Source organism: Trichechus manatus, unplaced genomic scaffold, assembly GCF_000243295.1.
Source record: "Trichechus manatus latirostris isolate Lorelei unplaced genomic scaffold, TriManLat1.0 scaffold00081, whole genome shotgun sequence".
NCBI classification, from domain to species: Eukaryota; Metazoa; Chordata; class Mammalia; order Sirenia; family Trichechidae; genus Trichechus; species Trichechus manatus.
This window is the reverse complement of record NW_004444017.1, coordinates 7,228,657-7,236,087: the sequence shown is the minus strand read 5'-3', so window position 1 is coordinate 7,236,087 and position 7,431 is coordinate 7,228,657. Positions and strand designations below refer to the sequence as shown.

General features: G+C 37.9%; 1 pseudogene; it reads left to right on the top strand.

The window, feature by feature from the left end:
* Positions 1 to 7,431, top strand: part of LOC101342264 (aldo-keto reductase family 1 member C1 homolog) — a 23,127-nt pseudogene that overhangs the window by 6,610 nt on the left and 9,086 nt on the right.

The following is a 7,431-nucleotide window of genomic DNA, read 5'->3' as shown; positions in this document are numbered from 1 at the left end:
TTTTTTTTTTTTTTGGATTTTTTTGTTTATGGATTATTATATCAGATAAGAACCCTAAATAATAATTTATGATTCTCTATTGACCCTGTTTGGTTCATGTGCCTACCCTTGAACCTTCATGTGTTTAGAGGGATAAGGAACTCTGATTGTACAGTTACAGCTCCATCTGTGTTTAGATTGCAATCCATTATTGCTGGAAATGAAGGACATGTGATTTATGTCTTTACAGGTGAAAGAGAGACATTTGACAAAAAACAAAATCTACTAAGCAAACAAAAGTAACATAAGTCAAATATGAGTCCCCATTAGTATATAGGAAAGTGACATTTATTCAAATGTGTAATAGATGTAAGGGATTATAGGAAGATTGTCTCTTAAAAAACATTCCTTACAACTCCATACACAAAACACTTTGCAAACATTAGCATCCTTAGATGTACCTCTCAGCATGGCTAAGGGTGGAGACATTATTTTGTGACATCGCTCTAATGACTGCTTCTGTTCCAGCCTGGGGAGGAGTTTTATCCAAAAGATGAACATGGAAAACTAATATTCGACACAGTGGATCCCTGTGCCACATGGGAGGTGGGTGCTTGGAGGAGACAGCAAAGATGAAGAAGCCAGAAGAGGGGGAGCCTGGTCCACATCTTGCAGCTGGGTGAACTTGAGAGAGTCAGTAAATGGCCCTAAACCTCATGTTCTCATCTTTAAAATCAGGAATTGGACAAATGATCTCAAAGTTCTCTTGGAGCTCTAGAATTCTACTTATTCTTTAAGTAGCACTTTCCTGGTCACACAGAGTGTGACCGTCCTCCTCAAAAGCAACTGACACCATGCAAAGACTATTGGCACAGTAATCCAGTAAAGCTACTCATGGAGGGTGGAACGAGAAAAATTTTCTATCTGGTCTTGAAGGATACAGGAAATTGGATAACACGTTTAAAGTTATTTTGATACAATCACTTTTAATATAATGTGTTCCCAAGATTAGTGAGTGTGTGCCTCACCTCAAATTTCAGAAAACATATAGATGTTTGGAACATCAAGTACAGTCCTAATTCTAGCATAAAACACCCCTGAAAAAAAGAGTAAGATATGTGTAACTTTCATGGACTTTCTCACAGGCTTTGGGGGCCTGAAATTAAATTTTTTGAAAAATCTTTTTTTTGGTTAATCAATATCATACCTGGGATATCAATTATCATAAACTAGGTAGCAGAATTGGCTCTGTAACATAATTCCATTAGTAAGTTTTATCAACCAGAACAACATTTTATGTTAATTTAATGACTACCAATATCTTACTCTCCCTCTAGTCTCCCATGTTCTGCATCTGGGAAATAAATCTTTTCACCTGCCATGTCAGGAGATGAGAGAGATCTTCCTCTTAGATTTCCTCATAGCTCTGGCTGCCTGCCTGGTGCCTGACTTACAATTCAGTGTGCAGTGTGATGAACTACTACATGTTTACCATTTCACCAGCTACTTCTAGAATTCAGCTGAAGATATTCTGATGGATTTGCTATATTCTGTCTATATTGTATAGACTTAGAATTATGATATTCATCTATTAGTTAAAAAATTTATCAAACAGCTACTGTAGGGGGGGTGGAGCATAGTGATCTCACAGATCTCATATCTAAGCAAGCGGAGACAAGAGAAAAGATACCTATAAAAAGATTAAAAAAATAAAATAGTTACTATGTAATTTGTCAGTTGGTGATAAGTCTGTGGAGAAAAATAACCCTTTCCAGAACCAGTTATTTTCTGCTTTGAATTTTTTTCGACACCATGTGTTTTCAGTAGTGGAATGCATGCTGGGTCTTTGAGTATGCTTAAATTTTTGGTTGATAATCTACATTTTGAGAAATATTGCATGAAAATACATGATTTGTAGGAGCCTGTCTAGCCCACCAGTCTTAGGTAGCAGTCTTTTATTGCTAGGTGTCTTCCATTTGGGTACATGGGGCACCTCTGGTTTTGTCTAATACCCTAGCTATTTTGCTTCAACCTATGTTTCTTTCTCCTTTCATGTTACACAAGTTCCCACTGGAGGGAAGCAAATACTTACACTGGGAAAATTATACTCCCAAAGAATTCCAGAGGCATAAAAAGTGGGTGGGATACCATCTGTTTCATGAGTCATGAAAGGGATGAATCAGTTATGGTAAGAGGGGTAGAGAGTGTTATCAGGGAAGTGGATAGATGGGGGTATTTATGTAATAAAGTCTTCTAAGGGAAAGCTTTATCAATATGGGGACATTTGAGCCAGATATATAGACAAAGTGAGACATTAACCATCTAAGGGAAGAGTATCCCAGCAGAGGGGACAGTAAATGAAAGCCTGTTAGGAGGTAGGGTGCTTTTGTATCCAAAAACACCAAGGTCTCTCATAAAGCTGGAAGAGAAAAGAGTGGAAGGAGATAAGCTCAAAGGGTAAATGGAGGTCAGATCATGGCAGGTCTTATAGGAATAACTTTGGCTTTGACTCAGCATGAGCTTAGAAGCCTTTAAAGGAGTTTTATCTGATTTACTTTTTTAGAGGATCACTATATTTGCACTTTCTGATACTAGACACTTACCACATATAGTATTTAAATTAATTAAAAATCAATAAAATTTAAAATTCAATTCCTCAGTCACAAATGTCAATTTCTAAGTAGCTACTTGTGATTAGTGGCTACATTATTGGATGTTATAGACATGCATTGTTTCTATCATCACTGTTTCTATCAGCTCTATTGGAAAGCATGTATCTAAATGTTATGTGGATAATTGACTGAAGGGGTTAAGAGTAGATTCAGGGAGATCAGACAGGAGGTTCATGAAATTAACTCAGGTGAGAAATGATGGTACTATGGGATAGAAGATGTGCAGGTGCTAAGAAGCGGTAGCACTGTGGATCAATTCTGAGATTAAGGAAGAAAGAATGTTTTGATGGATTGGATGGAGAATGTAAGACAAATAGAACCACCAGCTTGACCCTGAGGTCTTTAGCCTGATAAAATTGCTGCTGGTTGTTGGCTTTCACTGAGACAAAGACTGAAGGAAAAACAGGTTGGGAGGGAGGCCAGGAGATCAGTTTTGGACCTGTTCAGTTTGAGATGCCTAATCAGACATCTAGAGATGATGAGAAGCAATGGAATCTGGGAGTCTATGAATACACAGGTCTTGCAGTAGATCTAGGATAGAGATATCCTTTGGGAGACTTAGGCATGTAGATTGTATTTAAAATCATGTGTAAGAATAGATCACTTGGAAGTGAGAGGAGATAGAGAAGTGACCAGGTCTGAGGACTGAGCCATGGAATCCTTCAATATTAGAGGTCAGGGAGATGGTGAGGCTCTAGCAAGTGCAGCAGCCTAGAAAGTAAGAGGAGACTCAAGAGAAGTGTCTCAAGGAAAAAGTAATCAACTGTATCCTAGGCTGCTGACAGGTCAAAAGGAATATGTTTCATTGGAGTTAGCCATTCATGACCTTGGCATTAGGTGTTTTATTGGATTGTTGGGGAGGAGAGCCTTACTGAAACATGACAGAGAAAGGGAAGAGAAAATGCGGGAATAGGAAGTGTAGGCCACTCTTTCCCTCATGTGCCATATTGTCTCCTGTTTTCATAAGTATGACACATATTCTATTTTTATTCTCACCATCTTCTTCCAATTTTTCTATATTACTTTTACTCTTCATCACTAGCAGTGTCAGTTTCATGATCATTTCCTGACTGTTGTTCCTTTTCATGGCTCTCTTATTTGGAAACCCTGGTGGCACAGTGGTTAAGTGTTACAGCTGCTAACCAAAAGTTGGCAGCACAAATCCATCAGGTGCTCCTTGTAAACTCTATGGGGCAGTTCTACTCTGTCCTGTAGGGCCGCTACAAGTTGAAATCGACTCAACGACAATGGGTTTTTTTTTTCTTTTTCTTTTTATCTCTCATTTATTCTTGTTCTATGGCAAAATCACACAAATTATTCCTCACAACCCGTTCCTCCCCAGGCCCTGGAGAAGTGTAAGGACACAGGATTGGCCAAGTCCATCAGCAGCTGGAGATGATCCTGAACAAGCCAGGGCTCAAGTACAAGCCTGTCTGCAACCAGGTGAGCCTCCTCCACCCAACACAACTGCTTCTGCTTTCTGTTCTTCACACTCTTTTTTTCTGTACTTATGTCTGCTGTCCTCCCTTCCTATTCATCTTACCTCTGTGAACCAGAAGATTCTAGAGAGCAGAACCTCTGTCTAGAAGAGCATTGATAGAATCAATAGGTGTTAAGGATTTGTGTTCGGTTTGGATGCCTGAATCCTTCCTCTTGTTATCTCTGCTTTCAGGGGTTCTTGACCAAGGAAGCATTAATATGTGAAAAATAACCACAGACTATTAAAGTCCTCAAGGTTAAAAGGATGAGGTTACAGGTTTATGATGGTGATAAAGGTGGAAGAAATCAACTCTAAGAAACATTTAGCAATACCATGGGGCAGAGTTAGGGACTGACTAAATCTTAGCCTTGTTCTCCTCCATTTCTACGATATAAATTAGTTGCTTAAACATATCTGTTTTGCTGAACACTTTCAAAGTAAGTTGTAGACAGGACACTTGCCCCCTACATACCTGTCTTAGTTACATAGTGCTGCTTGATAGAAATATCACAAGTGGGTGGCTTTAAAGAATGGAAATTTATTTTCTCATAGTTCAGGAGGCTAGAAGTTCAAATTCAGGTCATGGTTTTAGGGTGAGGTCCTTCCTTGTCTATTTCAGCTTCTAGTAGCTGCCTGTTGTCCTTGGTGTTCCTAGTATTGTAGATGCATCTGTCTCTGTTGTCTGCTTTCCTCTGCTGCCTTTCAGTGTCTGTTTATATTCTGATTTTTTTATAACTCAAATTATTATTAGGTTTAAGATCCACCCTATATTGTGATAGCCTCATTAACGAAACAAAAGGAAAAACCCTATTTCCAAACAGGGGCATATGTACAAGAAGAGAATTTAGGATGTCAAAATTTTCAGTATTTTGAAGGGACGCAATCAATCCATAACAATACTTCAACATGCATTCACAAGAATGAACATATTCTCTCATACACTCATGGTTCCAGTACTATATATAAACAGATTAATGATAGTTTTCTAATGTCATCTAATATCTAGTTCATATTCAAATTTCCCCCATTTTTTCCCCCAAAACTCTTTTATACCACTTTTGTTTTAACCAGGATCCAACTGGCTCACATATTACTTTGTTATAGTTCTCAAGTTCTTTTAATCTGCAACTGTCTCTCAACTCTTTGGCTTCCCAGAATATCCAAAAATGTTATTATCAATTATTCTGGATTTATCAGATTATTGCCTTGTGATATAAGCTAACTTGTTTCTCTGGTCTCCATTTCTTTAAATCAGGACTTCAAACCGGTTCATTCCAGTTCTACCCACTGCTAAGAATTTGTATTTCTATCCCAGATATACTGAATCAAAATCTACATTTTAACAAGCTTTCCAGGTAACTCTTATGTATACATAAGAATTACCTGGGGCTCTATAAGAATCACCTGGGGATTTGTTAAAACGTAGATTCTCATTCAGCATATCTGGGGTGGAAATGTAAATTCTCAACAGGGGGTCAAACCCGAATGAACCCGGTTTAAAGCCCTGCTGTAAACTAGAAGTTAGATCTGAAGGCTTTCTTAGATTCAGGTTAAACATTTTTGGCAAGGAAATTTCGTAAGTCGCTGTGACCTTCAATTTGCATCCCACTAGGAAGCACATAAGGAGCCCTTGTGGCGCATTGGTTAAGCACTCAACTGCTAATCAAAAGGTCTGCGGTTCCAACCCACTAGCCGTTCTGTGGAAGAAAGATGTGGCAGGTGGCTTCTGGAAAGATTATGGGCTTGGAAACCCTATGGGGCAGTTCTACTTTGTCCTAGACAGTCATTAAGAGTCAGAATCAACTCAACAGTAACGTGAGGAAGAACATATTGACAGATTGTCCCATCATTATTGTTGTTAGACTTGAGCACTTGGTTAAGCTAGTGCTAGTAAGATCTCTTCTTTGTAATCATGTTTTCCCTTTTGCAATTAGCTAATAAAATGTTGGTTGATAATTTGGCATCAAAGAAAAGTCATGTTCCCCAACAACATCATGCTTAATGCTTTGGTATCCATTGATGATTTTTGCCTAAATCAGTTATATTGATGATATTTGTAAATAATGGTTTTATATTTTTCCTTCCTTTATACTTTTCTTACCTCACATTCTTCTGTAAAAAAAGAGTATTCCCTATCAACACAGGATAAACTACAATTATTTCCTATAAGACAGAATAAATATATAATTCTTTCAATATTCAATTCAATTTCAATTAAATCAATATTCAGAGAACGCAATTACTGTAATAATCACTTTCGATAGGGAGAAATTTGTTGTTCTCTCTCTTTCCCTCTCTATCTCTCATCCATATGGACTTACAGATTTTTATTTATTCAATGTGCTAGAAATTATTTTAGTAATTATTCTTTTTGGTGCTCAAACCTGCCCACCAAACTGGTTCCTTTATCCTTTCAACATTCACTCAAGTCGTTGAGTGCTTTCATGATTTCTGGCACACTTAATGTCCAAAGCTCAAACAGTTATTTCCCTCTCCTGGATCCAGAATTACCCTTCTCTTCTTGTGGCAGGCGATGGTGTTTAGTAGCCAAGAACTGGGCAGTAGAAGTACTTCATCTATGGAAGATCATTGTTTTAGATTCCTTCAATTATTAGTTCATGTTGGTATTTCTAGTTCAAATACAACCTTACAAATTTTTTGTTCAGTGACTTTTATCCTTTCCCTTACATTTTTATATCATGCTTTCATATATTCTGACACATTTCTGTCTTGGTATTCTACAGGTGAAATATCACCCATATCTCAACCAGAGAAAACTGCTGGATTATTGCAAGTCGAAAGATATTGTTCTCATTGTCCATTGTGCTCTGGGATCTTCCCAAGATAAAAGATAGTAATGAGGACAATTTGGGGAGTTTCTCTAAAATACTGTTATTGACCACGGCCTCATCTAGCCTGAGACCAGAAGAACTAGATGGTGCCTGGCTACCACTACTGACCGTTCTGACCAGGTACACAGTAAAAGGTCGTGGGTAGAAAGGGAGAAAAATGTGGAACAAAATTCAAATTCCTAAAAATGTCCAGACTTACTGGACTGATAGACTAGAGAAACCCCCAAAACTATTGCCCTAAGATACCATTTGACTTGAAATTAAAGCCATTCCTGGTGGTCACCTTTCATCCAAATAATAGATTGGACTATAAAATAAACAATAACACCTGTGAATACTGTGGTCCCTTGAATAATCAACTATATGAGACAAAACAGTCCACATTTACCCTAAAACAAACGTGAGAAGCTAAGTAGGGGCAGGGAAGCTAGATCAATGGAAACAGAAC